Below are 14,502 nucleotides of genomic sequence, written 5' to 3' on the forward strand. Positions count from 1 at the left end.
AACATGGCGAACAATGAGGGCTGATGAGACGCAAAGGACAATGGCACGGGGGTTTGATCCTACGTAATGTGATGGCTTTGTGGGAGCCCAGCCAGTTTGGATGTTCACCTTCCTAGATATGGACGGAGGTGGGAGGTCCTAGGTCTTACCACAGGGCAGAAAACCCTGACTGCTCTTTGGACTGGAGAGGGAGGGGGAAAGGAGTGGGGGGGAGGGGGAGAAGGGTGGGAGGAGGGGGAGGGAAATGGGAGGCTGGGAGCAGGTGGCAACTTGTTTTTTATTTTTTTTCTCCTTTTCTCAATAAAAAAAAAGAAAAAAAAGAAAAAAAAGAATCTTTTTATTGCTGTCTTTTAAAAATGATATTATCTGATTTGCTCTCGGTTCCTGAGCTATCTAGTCTCAGGTTCTTGGTCACACAAGTGCAGTTAGGTATGGGTTCCATAACTGTGGAGTAGGCTTTATGTCAAACCAGATATTAGTTGGTGACTCCCACAAGTTTTGCACAACCATTGCACTATCGTATCTGCAGGCAGGACACCATTGTAGATCAAAATGTTTGTGTTGGGTTGGTGTTTGCGTTTCTCCTTTGGTAGCATGTAGAGTACCTTTCTGTACCAAAGACGCTAGAACACAGGGGTGAAGGCACTATGTCAGCACCAGCTTGGCTTCTCCATGTTCTATGAGTTGTGTAGGTATTATCTTCACCAATGGGGCTTTGCCTTCAGTTTGTGAAGAGCAATTTATAGTCTTGGCAAGACTCTGGGTTGTTTGGGGCTTCCCATGGGACTACTGTGACCAAAAACTTAATTAGATGTAACCAAACCCTGGTACTGGAAATTTCATTTGTTGACAAGAGTTGTGCAGTTGGGGCTCTGTCTCCCCTTTCTTTGAGATTTCATTTAGATTGACTTAATATGCGCATATATTTTAAAAGCTTTTCCTGTTTTAGGTTTTCATATTACCTCTCAAATAATCCTTAATTTTAACTGTCCCTCCCCGCATATCCTCCCTCATCCCCCTCTTCTCACCCTCTCCCTACTTGATCTTCCCCTTCCAGCTCCCCTATCCATCAATAACTATCTATTCTATTTCCCTTTCTAGAGAAATACATCTGCTCCCACTTCTAGTCCCTTACTCTGTATCTAATCTCTGTGGTTTATGGAGTGAAGCTAGGTTATCATTGACTTAACAGCTAATAAATAAATGTATACCATATTTGTCTTCCAGGACTGGGTTACCTCTCTTAGGATAATTTCTTTTTTACTTTTATACCTTTACCCGCAAATTTCATGCTTTCACTTTTAATGGCTTAATAATATTCCATTATGTATATGTACCACATATTCTTTATTCATTCATCTGTTGAAGTACATCTAGGTTGTTTCCAATTTCTGGCTGTTCTGTCTGGAGTAGCAATGAATACAGTTGAACAAGTAGGATGTGGTAAGATGAAGCATCCTTTGGGTGTATGACCAGGAGTGGTAGATCAATCCCTAGCTTCCTAAGGAACCACTGCACCGATTTCCTTAGCAGCTGTACAAGTTCACATTCCCACCAGCACCGGACGAGTGTTTCCCTTACTGCACATCCTCACCAGCAAGAGCTGCCATTTGTTAATTGACCTTGGCCATTCTGACAGGTGCAAGATGGGATCCCAAAGTAGTTTTGATATGCATTTCCCTGATGACTAAGGATGATAAATATGACTTTAAAGGATTTCTCAGACATTTGCACTTCATCGTTTGAACATTCTCTGTTTTGATCTGTACCCCATTTTTAAATTGGGCTATTTGTTTTGCTATCTAGTTTTTTGAGTTCATTGTTTATTTTTTATTTTTAATATTAGAGCTCTATTGGATGTGTAGCTGGCAAAAATAATTTTCTATTCTGTAGGCTGTCGCTTTCTTAGAATGATGGTGTCCTTTGCCATGCAGAAGCTTTTCAGTTTCATGAGGTTCCATTTTATTAATTGTTGAACTTAATGCCTCTGCTATTGGTTTTCTGTTCAGAAAGTCCTTTTCTTGTGTCAATTCTTCACTTTTTCATTGATCATATTCAGTGTTTTTGGTTTTATGCAGAAGCCTTTGAGCTATTTGCAGTTGAGTTTTGTACAAGGTGATAAGTATGAACCTATTTTGATTCTTCTATACATGTAGCCATCAGCTTGACCAGCACCATTTGTTGAAGATACTGTCATTTTTGCAGAGTTAATTTCTGGCTTCTTTATAAAAAAATCAGGTATCCACAGTTGGGTATATTTATGTCTGAATCTTCAGCTCAATTCCATTGATTGATGTGTCTGTTTGTACCATACCATGTTGTTTTTACTGCTATTGCTCTGTGGTGCAATTTGAGGTTGGGGATGGTGATACCTCGTGCAGTTTCTTTTATTATTCAGGATTGTTTAAGCTATTCTGGCTTTTTTTGTGTGTTTCCATATGAAGCAGAAATTTACCCTTTCATGAACTGCAAAGAAATTCTGTTAGACTTTTGATGGGGGATTGCATTGTATCTGAAGATTGTTTTTGCTAGGATGGCTATTATTACTAGTTTAACTCTACTGATCCATGAGTATTAATAATCCTTCCATCCTCTAATATCTTCGTCAATCTCTTTCTTCAGTATCTTAAAGTTTTTTTCATACCAATCTTTCACTTACTTGATTAGAGTTACTCTAAGATATTTTATGTTTTTTTAGGCTACTGTGAAATGTATTGTTTCCCTGATTTCTTTCTCAGTCTGTTATTTGTGTAAAGGAAAGCTATTGATTTTTGTGAGTTGATCTTTGCTGAAAGTGTTTACCAGTTGTAGGAGTTTCCAAGTGGAATTTTTAGGACCACTTATGTATACTACCATATTGTCAGCAAATAAGGATACTTTAGCTTCTTACTTTCCAGTTTGTATCCCTTGATCTCCTTTAGTTGTCTTATTGCTCTAGCTAAGACTTCAAGTACTATATTGAATAAGTATGGAATGAGTAGACAACCTTGTTTGTTCCTGATTTTAGTGGAGATACTGTGAGTTTCTCTTTTTTGAGGTTGAAGCTGGCTATACTCTTGCTGTATTATGTCTTATTCTTGTTTTATTATCTTGAGATATGTCCCTTGTAGCCCTAATCTGTACAGGACTCTGGATTTTATCAATGGCCTTTTCTACATCTACTGACGTATCATGTGTTCTTTTTCCTTCATTCCGTTTATATAGTGAATTATATTTATCAATTTACATATGTTGAGCCATCTCTGAATCTCTGGGATGAAACCTACTTGATCATAATGACCTTTTTGATGTGTCTTTGTGTTTGGTTTGCAAGCATTTTTTTTAGAATTGTTGTATCTACATTCATAAAAGAAATGAATAGGCAAATCTTTTTGTTGGGTCTTTATTTGGTTTGGGTATCAGAGTAACTGGCCCCATAAACAGAATTGGCAATGTTCCTTTTGTTTCTATTTTGTGGAATAATTTTAGGAGTAGTGATTGGCATTTACTCTTCTTTGAAATACTGATGGAATTCTACACTAAAATCATCTGGCCCTTAGTGAGCTTCTTTTTGTTGGGATACTTTTAATTACTGATACTATTTTACTAGGAATTATAGGTCATAGATCTGTTTAAATTGCTTATCTGGTTTTAATTAAACATTGGTAAGTTTGATGAATTGAGAAAATTATCCATTTCTTTTAGATTCTCCAATCTAGCAAAGAACAGGTTTTCAAAGTATGTCCTTATGATTCTCTGCATTTCCTTGGGGTCTGTCATTATGTTCCCCCTTTCATCTCTAATTTTGTTAATTGGTCTTCTCTCTGCTTTTTAGTTAATTTGGGTAAGAATTTGTCAATTTTATTGATTTTCTCAAAGCCAACTCTTTGTCTCATTGATTCTTTGTATTGTTTTGTTTGTGTTGTTGTTTCATTGATTTCAGCCCTGAGTTTGATTATTTCTGGCCATGTACTTCTTTTATGTGTAATTTCTTCTTTTTGTTCTATAGCTTTCAGGTGTGCTATTAAGTTTGAGCTGGGTAGTGGTGGCACAGTCCTTTAATCCCAGCACTTGTGGGGTAGAGATAGGTGGATGGATCTCTATGAGTTTGAGGTCAGCCTGGTCTACAGAGAGAGTCCCAGGATAGCCAGGCATATACAGAGAAACCTTGTCAAAAAACTAAAAAGTTACCAGTTTAAGATAGCTCCAGTTTTTTTAATTTTTATTTTATTTTTCTGTAGGCACTGTGTACTATAAACTTGCCCCTTAGAATAACCTTCATTGTGTACTGGAAGTTTATTGACTATTCATTTTCATTCAGTTTTAGAAAGTCTTTAATTTCTGCCTTGACCTATTTTTTATTCAGAGAGTTGTTCAGTTTCTGTGAGTTTGTAAGCTTCCTGCTGTTTCTGTTGTTGATATCCAGCTTTAACCCAATGGATGCAGGTTGTTATTTCAATTTTATTCCATCTGTGAGAATTGCTTTGTGTTGGAATATGTGGTCAATTTTGGAGACAGTTTCATGAGGTACTTAGATAAAGGTATCTTTTTGTGTTTGGCTGTAATGTTTTATAAATATCTGTTAGGCTCAGTTGGCCTATAACATCAAATAGTTCCAATAGTTCTCTGTTTAGATTTTGCCTAGATTACCTGTCTTTTGGAGAGAATAGGGCATTGAAGTCTCCCACTATTGGTGTGTGAGAGTCAATATGTAGTTTAAGCGGTAGTAGTCTTTCTTTTATGAAATTGGGTGCCCTTGTATTCAGTGCTTAGATGTTAAGAATTGAAATGTGTTCTTGGTGGATTTTTCCTTTGTTGAATATATAATGTCCTTCCCTATCTTTCCTGCTTCGTTTAGGTCTGAATTTCATGGTGCTACAGAAAGCTGGATACCAGTCAATACAGAGGTATAGGAGATTTAAGTTGTCTTAACCTTTATATGTCATCTTGACATAGCCTAGAGACACATAAGAAGGGAGTCTTAATGGAATGACTACCCAGATCAGATGAATCTGTCGTCATGCCTGTCTTGCTTGTTAATTTTTTTTTTATTGAGAAAAGGAGAAAAAAAAACAAGTTTCCACCTCCTCCCAGCCTCCCATTTCTCTCCCCCTCCTCCCACCCTTCTCCCCCTCCCCCCACTCCTTTCCCCCTCCCTCTCCAGTCCAAAGAGCAGTCAGGGTTCCCTGCCCTGTGGTAAGTCCTAGGTCCTCCCCCCTCCGTCCATATCTAGGAAGGTGAACATCCAAACTGGCTAGGCTCCCACAAAGCCAGCACATTAAGTAGGATCAAAACCCAGTGCCATTGTCCTTGGCGTCTCATCAGCCCTCATTGTTCGCCATGTTCAGAGAGTCCGGTTTTATCCCATGCTTTTTCAGTCACAGTCCAGCTGGCCTTGGTGAGTAGATCAGCTCCACTGTCTCAGTGGGTGGGTGCACCCCTCGTGGTCCCGACTTCTTTGCTCATGTTCTCCCTCCTTCTGCTCCTCATTGGGACCTTGGGAGCTCAGTCCAGTGCTCCAGTGTGGGTCTCTGTCTCTATCTCCATCCATCACCAGATAAAGGTTCTATGATGATATGCAAGATATTCATCAGTATTGCTCTAGGATAGGGTCATTTCAGGTTCCCTATCCTCAGCTGCCCAAGGAACTAACTGGGAACCTCAGCTTGGGCACCTGGGAGCCCCTCTAGGGTCAAGTCTCTTGCCCACCCTAAAGTGGCTCCCTTAACTAAGAATTGTGGTTCCGTGCTCCCCTGTCCAACCTTCCTTTATCCCAATCCTCCTGTTTCCCCAAGTCCCCCACTCCTTCCCTTCTAACTTTTCTCTCCCCATCTCCCCTTACCCCCATCCCACCCCACCCCCAAGATCCCAATTTTCTCCCCGGCAATTTTGTCTACTTCCCTTAGCCAAGAGGATAACTATATGTTTTTCCTTGGGTTCACCTTCTTACTTAGCTTCTTTAGGTTCCCCTTTTGTAGACTCCGTGACCCTTGTTTATGGCTAGAAACCAGTTATGAGTGAGTACATCCCATGTTCATCTTTTTGGGTCTGGGATACCTCACTCAGGATAGTGTTTTCTATTTCCATCCATTTGCATGCAAAATTCGAGAAGTCATTGTTTTTTACTGCAGCATAGTACTCTAATGTGTATATATTCCATACTTTCTTCATCCATTCTTCCATTGAAGGGCATCTAGGTTGTTTCCAGGTTCTGGCTATTACAAATAATACTGCTATGAACATAGTTGAACAAATGCTCTTGTCATATGATAGGGCATCTCTTGGGTATATTCCCAAGAGTGGTATTGCTGGGTCCAGGGGTAGGTTGATCCTGAATTTCCTGAGAAACCGAAACACTGACTTCCACAGTGGTTGCACAAGATTGTATTCCCACCAGCAATGGATGAGGGTACCCCTTCCTCCACAGCCTCTCCAGCAAAGGCTATCCTTGTTGTTTTTGACTTTAGCCATTCTGACAGGTGTAAGATGATATCTCAAAGTTGTTTTGATTTGCATTTCCCTGATTGCTCAGGAAGTTGAGCACGACCTTAAGTGTCTTTTGGCCATTTGAACTTCTTCTGTTGAGAATTCTCTGTTCAGTTCAGTGCCCCACTTTTTAATTGGGTTAATTAGCATTTTAAAGTCTAGTTTCTTGAGTTCCCTATATATTTTGGAGATCAGACCTTTGTCTGTTGCGGGGTTAGTGAAGTACTTCTCCCAGTCAGTAGGTTGCCTTTGTGTCTTAGTGACAGTGTCCTTTGCTTTACAGAAGCTTCTCAGTTTTAGTAGGTCCCATTTATTCAATGTTGCCCTTAATGTCTGTGCTTCTGGGGTTATACATAGGAAGCGATCTCCTGTGCCCATCTGTTGTAGGGTATTTCCCACTTTCTCTTCTATCAGGTTCAGTGTGTTCGGGCTGATATTGAGGTCTTTAATCGATTTGGACTTGAGTTTTGTGCATGGTGATAGATATGGGTCTATTTTCATTCTTCTACAGGTTGACATCCAGTTGTGCCAGCACCATTTGTTGAAGATGCTTTCTTTCTTCCATTGTATGCTTTTAGCTCCTTTATCAAAAATGAGGTGCTCATAGGTTTGTGGGATAAAATCCGGGTCTTCTATACGATTCCATTGGTCGACTTCTCTGTTTTTATGCCAGTACCACACTGTTTTCATTACTGTAGCTCTGTAATAGAGTTTGAAGTCAGGGATGGTAATGCCTCCAGAAGATCCTTTATTGTATAGGATTGTTTTGGCTATCCTGGGTTTTTTGTTTTTCCATATAAAGTTGATTATTGTCCTCTCCAGATCTGTGAAGAATTTTGATGGGATCTTGATGGGGATTGCACTGAATCTATAAATTGCCTTTGGTAGAATTGCCATTTTTACTATGTTGATCCTCCCAATCCAAGAGCAAGGGAGGTCCATCCATTTTTTGGTATCCTCTTCAATTTTTTTCTTCAATGCCTTAAAGTTCTTGTCAAATAGATCTTTCACTTCCTTGGTTAGAGTTACCCCAAGATATTTTATGCTGTTTGTGGCTATTGGGAATGGTGAAGCTTCTCTGATTTCCCTCTCTGCTTCCATATCCTTTGTGTATAAGAGGGCGACTGATTTTTTGGAGTTGATCTTGTATCCTGCCACATTACTAAAGCTGTTTATCAGCTGTAAAAGTTCTTTGGTGGAGTTTTGGGGGTCGCTTATGTACACTATCATATCATCTGCAAATAACAAAAGTTTAACTTCTTCCTTTCCAATTCGAATCCCCTTGATCCCATTATGTTGTCTTATTGCTATTGCTAGAACTTCAAGCACTATATTGAAGAGGTATGGCGAGAGTGGACAGCCTTGTCGTGTTCCTGAGTTAAGCGGGATGGCTTTGAGTTTCTCTCCGTTTAATTTGATGTTAGCTGTCAGCTTGCTGTATATAGCTTTTATTATATTTAGGTATGACCCTTGTATCCCTAATCTCTCCAAGACTTTTAACATATATGGATGTTGAATTTTGTCAAATGCTTTTTCAGCATCTAATGAAGTGATCATATGGTTTTTTTCTTTCAGTTTATTTATATACTGGATTACATTGATAGATTTTCGTATGTTGAACCAGCCCTGCATCTCAGGAATGAAGCCTACTTGATCATAATGGATAATTTTTCGGATGTGTTCTTGGATTCGGTTTGCCAGTATTTTGTTGAGGATTTTTGCGTCGATATTCATGAGTGAGATTGGCCTGTAATTCTCTTTCCTGGTTGAGTCTTTGTGTGGTTTTGGTATCAGAGTAACTGTAGCTTCATAAAAGGAATTTGGTAATGACCTTTCTGTTTCTATATTGTGGAATACATTAAGGAGTATAGGTATTAGCTCTTCTTGGAAGTTCTGGTAGAATTCCGCATTGAAACCATCTGGTCCTGGGCTTTTTTTGGTAGGAAGGTTTTTGATAACAGCTTCTAATTCTTCGCGACCAACAGGTCTGTTTAGATTGTTCACCTGGTCCTGGTTTAACTTTGGTACATGGTATTTATCTAAAAAAGTGTCCATTTCTTTTACATTTTCCAGTTTTGTGTTATACAAGCTTTTGTTTTTTTTTGTTTTTGTTTTTTTTTCTCATTAACTTGTTTTAATGGGTCTCAAAATTCTGTGACAGATTTTTGCTCAAGTTGTTTCCATTAAAAAGTACTGATTTTGAAAACTAATAACTTAAAACTGCCACACACACAAAAAAAAATGGTCCACAAAACATTCTCCTTTCCTTCTGAAGGTTTTACGATGCATTGTTATCATTAACCAGTCTTTTACTATTAAACTTAAATGGCCAATTGAGACAAACAGTTCTGAGACCGTTCTTCCACCACTGATTAAGACTGGGGTGGCAGGTGTTAGGGATAATATTCATTTAGCCTTCTGAGCTTTCTGGGCAGACTTGGTGACCTTGCCAGCTCCAGCAGCCTTCTTGTCCACAGCTTTGATGACACCCACAGCAACTGTCTGCCTCATGTCACGAACAGCAAAACGACCCAGTGGAGGATAGTCAGAGAAGCTCTCAACACACATGGGCTTGCCGGGAACCATATCAACAATGGCTGCATCACCAGACTTCAAGAATTTCGGGCCATCTTCCAGCTTCTTGCCAGAACGACGATCAATCTTTTCAAGTAAGCTCAGCAAACTTGCATGCTATGTGAGCTGTGTGACAATCTAGTACAGGAGCATAGCCAGCACTAATTTGGCCTGGGTGGTTCAGGATAATCACCTGAGCAGTGAAGCCAGCAGGTTCCATTGGTGGGTCATTTTTGCTGTCACCAGCAACGTTGCCACGTCTAACATCTTTGACAGACACATTCTTCACATTGAAGCCCACATTGTCCCCAGGAAGAGCTTCACTCAAAGCTTCATGGTGCATTTCAACAGACTTTACTTCTGTTGTCACATTGACTGGAGCAAAGGTCACCACCATGCCAGGTTTTAAAACACCGATCTCCACTCGGCCCACAGGGACAGTCCCAATACCACCAATTTTATAGACATCCTGGAGGGGCAGTCGAGTTGGTGGCAGGATACAATCCAAAGCTTCCAACAGGGTGGTTCCACTGGAACTACCATCTTTGCGAGTGACTTTCCATCCCTTGAACCAAGGCATATTAGCACTTGGCTCCAGCATGTTGTCACCATTCCAACCAGAAATTGGCACAAATGCTACTGTGTCAGGGTTGTAGCCAATTTTCTTAATGTAGGTGCTGACTTCCTTAAAAATTTCCTCGTATCTCTTCTGGCTGTAGGGTGGCTCGGTGGAATCCATTTTGTTGACACCAACAATTAGCTGTTTCACACCCAGGGTGTAAGCCAGAAGTGCATGCTCACGGGTCTGCCCATTCTTGGAAATACCAGCTTCGAATTCACCAACACCAGCAGCAACAATCAGGACAGCACAGTCAGCCTGTGACGTGCCTGTAATCATGTTTTTGATGAAGTCTCTGTGTCCTGGGGCATCAATGATCGTAACATAGTACTTGCTGGTCTCAAACTTCCACAGGGAGATGTCAATAGTGATACCATGCTCACGCTCAGCTTTCAGTTTGTCCAAGACCCAGGCATACTTGAAGGAGCCTTTTCCCATCTCGGCAGCCTCCTTCTCAAACTTCTCGATGGTTCGTTCATCGATTCCACCACACTTGTAGATCAGGTGGCCGGTTGTAGTGGACTTGCCAGAATCGACGTGTCCAATGACGACGATGTTGATGTGAGTCTTTTCCTTTCCCATTTTGGCTTTGAGTTAGCGGTGGTTTTCACAACACCTGCGTTCTGACGGCAAACCCGTTGCGAAAAAGCTATACAGGCTTTTGTAATAAGATCTAATGATTCTCTGAATTTCCTCTGTGTCTGTGGTTATGTCCCCCTTTTCATTTCTGATCTTATTAATTTGCATATTCTCTCTCTGCCGTTTGATTAGTTTGGATAGGGGTTTATCAATCTTGTTGATTTTCTCCAGGAACCAGCTTTTTGTTTCATTGATTCTTTGGATTGTTTTCTGTGTTTCTATTTTGTTGATTTACGCCCTCAGTTTGATTATTTCCAGTCTTCTACTCCTCCTAGGTGAGTCTGCTTCTTTTTTTCTAGAGCTTTCAGGTGGGCTGTTAAGTCTCCAATATGTGCTTTCTCTGTTTTCTTTAAGTGGGCACTTAGTGCTATGAACTTTCCTCTTAGCACTGCTTTCATAGTGTCCCATAAGTTCGAGTATGTTGTTTCTTTATTTTCATTGAATTCAAGGAAGACTTTAATTTCTTTCTTTATTTCTTCCTTAATCCAGGTATGGTTCAGTAGTTGACTGTTCAGTTTCCATGAGTTTGTAGGCTTTCTGGGGGTAGCATTGTTGTTGAATTCTAACTTTAATCCATGGTGATCTGATAAGACACAGGTGGTTACTAATATTTTTTTGTAACTGTGTAAGTTAGCTTTGCTACTGAGTATGTGGTCAATTTTTGAGAAGGTTCCATGAGCTGCAGAGAAGAAGGTATATTCTTTCCTATTTGGGTGGAATAATCTATAGATGTCTGTTAAGTCCATTTGCTTCATTACCTCCATTAATTCTCTAATTTCTCTGTTAGGTTTCTGTTTGATTGACCTGTCCATTGGTGAGAGCGGAGTGTTGAAGTCTCCTACTATTAGTGTGTGTGGTTTGATGGCTGCCTTGAGTTTTAGTAATGTTCTTTTACGTACGTGGGCGCTTTTATATTAGGGGCATAGATGTTCAGGATTGAGACTTCATCCTGATGAACTGTTCCTGTTATGAGGAAATGCCCCTCTCCATCTCTTCTGATTGATTTAAGTTTGAAGTCTACTTTGTTAGAGATTAGTATGGCCACACCTGCTTGTTTTTTAGGTCCATTTGCTTGATAAGCCTTTTCCCAGCCCTTTACTCTGAGTAGGTGCCTGTCTTTGTGGTTGAGGTGTGTTTCTTGTAAACAGCAGAATGTTGGATCCTGTTTTCGTATCCAATCTCTTAGCCTGTGCCTTTTTATAGGTGAGTTGAGCCCATTAACATTAAGTGATATTAATGACCGGTGGTTGTTAACTCCGGTCACTTTTTTAGTAGTAGGGTTTGTGTGTTTCCCTTCTTTGAGTTGCACTGGTGAAAGGTCTCTAGATGACTGAGTTATGGTGATCATTGTTGGGCTCCTTGGTTAGTGATTTTCCTTCTATTATTTTCTGTAAGGCTGGTATTCTTTGTGGCTACGTATTGTTTAAATTTGTTTTTATCCTGGAAAATTTTGTTTTCTCCATTTATAGTGAACGAAAGTTTGGCTGGATATAGTAGTCTGGGCTTGCATCCATGGTCTCTTAGTTTTTGCAGTACATCTATCCAGGACCTTCTGGCTTTCATGGTTTCCATAGAGAAGTCAGGTGTAAGTCTGATAGGTTTACCTTTATAAGTAACTTGGCCTTTTTCCTTTGCGGCTCTTAATATTCTTTCTTTATTCTGTATATTTTGTGTTTTGATTATTATATGGCAAGGGGATGGTTTTTTTTTTTTGATCCAGCCTATTTGGTGTTCTGTACGCTTCTTGAACCTTCATAGGTACATCTTTCTTCAGGTTGGGAAAGTTTTCTTCTATAATTTTATTAAGTATATTTTCTGAACCGTTGAGCTGCACTTCTTCTCCTTCTTCTACTCCAATTATTCTTAGGTTTGGTCTTTTTATTGTGTCCCATATTTCCTGAATGTTTTGTGATGAGAGTTTGTTGGACTTGCTGTTTTCTTTGATCAGTGCATTTATTTTCTCTATGTTATCCTCAGAATCTGAGATTCTTTCTTCTATCTCTTGTATGCTGCTGGTTATGCTTGTTTCTGTAGTCTCTATTCGTTTACCTAGATTTTCCATGTCCAGCCGGCCCTCTGTTTGTGTTTTCTTCTTTGTCTCCATTTTAGTTTTCACGTCATGAACTGTTTCCATTATCTGCTTGATTGTTTTTCCTTGGTTTCCTAGGGTATCATTCACTGATTTACTCAATTCCTCAAACTTTCTGTTATACTTCTCATCCATTTCTATAAGGGCGTTTTTTATATGCTGTTTAAGGGCCTCTATCACTTTCATAAAGTCAGTTTTTTCTACTTCTTCTTGATTAAGGTGTTCATGTCCTTCTGTTGTGAGGTCGCTGGGTTCTGGTGGTTTCATGTTGTTTTTCAGATTGTTGGGTGAATTCTTGCCTTGGCGCCTGCCCATCTTTTCCTCCAAATGCTCCCCTATGGATCTTCCTTTACAGGATCAGGTCTTCTTGCCCACTGATGTACCTTCCCAGTGATGTCATTCCCTAGTGATGTTTCTCCTGGTGTCCAGAACGGATCTCTGTGCTGCTTGGGTGGCTCGCAAACAAAGTGCCCACCTTGCTTGCTGCAGGCAGGCTATGGAGACAAAGGAGCTTCCACCCTCCCCTTTGCCCTCCCAATTAGGGTTCGGTCCCAGCGCCCAAGCAGGCTGAGCTGGGAGGTGCTATGCCGCCAAAGAAGGGAGGGAGGGAGGGAGACAGGGGGTGGGGGGGATCTGGATGTAAGCTGGATGGGATAGGAAGAGAGAGGAGGTATGGGCAGTATAGCCCCTGTAGGATGACCAGGAAGTGTAGGCGGGCTGAGGAACGTCTGAGTTCCCTGTTCCCGGCTGCCGCAGCACTCACTCACCACAATGATGTTTCTCCCAGTGCCCAGATCGAAACTCCGTGCTGCTTGTGTAGCTCACAAACAAAGGGCCCACCCTGCTTGCTGCAGGCAGGCTATGGAGACAAAGGAGCTACCACCCTCCCCTTTGCCCTCCCGATTCGGGTTCGGTCCCAGCGCTCCTCTTGCTTGTTAATTAATATAGAAGCGTCCAGACCACAGTGAGTGGTACCATTCTCTACAGATGGATCTGGAATGTGTGAGAAAGCTAGCCAAGTATGAGCTTGGAGTGAAGCAGCAAACAGTATCTCTCGATAGCTTTTTTTCTTCATGTTCTTGCTTGAGTTCTTACTCTGACTTCCTTCATTAATGGACTATGACCTGGAAAATATAAGCCAAATAAAGCCCTTTATCCCATAAGCTGCTTTGGGTCAGAGTATTTTTATCACAACAATAGAAAGAAAACTAGAACGGAAGTCTGCGTTACATGGGGTGTGCAGCACTGTGTGCGTGGTAGAGCCGTGGGGAAGGAGGGCTTGCTCAAAGGACTTTAAGGAAACTATGTTTGAGAGGAGCCCAAATGCATAAACCATCGTGGAATGTGGGAATGAGGATGGGGATACTGGTAGGATGAGGGCCAGAGGATCATTACACCAAGCACCCTGGGATGGTTTTCAAGATGCTTTCTGAATGTGACAATTTCTGTGAGACACTCTGTTCAGCAGGACAAGGCATTTCTGCTAGGATAAGACATTATTGTTTGTGTCTTGAAGCTGCCCAGCTCTTCCCCAGCCTGCCCTCTAAATCAACATGCTATGAATGGACACACAGTTCTCAAGCTGCCATGTTCTAGCATTCCTGATGCCTGTAGGTCTTGGTCTGACTCCAGGTTGGGTCAAGTGAGGCTTGGCTGGGAGCTTCCACACAGCAGATGGGGAGGTCACTGAAAAGTGCTGGATTTATTTTGCTCATGGTACATTGGACACGAGTTGAAAAGTCTAAATGAGACCAGATTCTAGGCTGTGGGACTCATGATGAGGTGGTGTGCTTATGTATACTTCACCACAGGAATTGCAGGGCTGTGGTTTCTTTCAACAGGACATGGCACTGTTTGGCCTATTACTCAGGCTTATTATTAACTAGCTCTTACAACTTAAACTAACCCATAATTCTTGTTAGCCACATGGCTTGGTACATTTTATCAGTGAGGAATTCTCATCTTGCTTCCTCATCTGTCTGGTGACTATGGACTGAGTCTTTCATCTTGCTAGATTTCTCCTAGTCTGGTCACCCTGCCTATACTTTCTGCCTGGCTACTGGCCAATCAGTGTTTTATTAAACCAATGCAAGTGACAAATGTTTATAGGGTACAA

The 14,502-nt window shown here is 40.9% G+C and overlaps 1 pseudogene; it reads right to left on the bottom strand.

Moving 5' to 3' along the window:
• Positions 1–8,640: 8,640 nt before the first annotated feature.
• LOC121461253 lies at positions 8,641–10,255 on the bottom strand (annotated as a pseudogene).
• Positions 10,256–14,502: the final 4,247 nt, after the last annotated feature.

This window comes from Microtus oregoni, unplaced genomic scaffold (genome assembly GCF_018167655.1).
Source record: "Microtus oregoni isolate MIOR12 unplaced genomic scaffold, Mior012 000022F_ref0000154, whole genome shotgun sequence".
Taxonomy (NCBI): Eukaryota; Metazoa; Chordata; class Mammalia; order Rodentia; family Cricetidae; genus Microtus; species Microtus oregoni.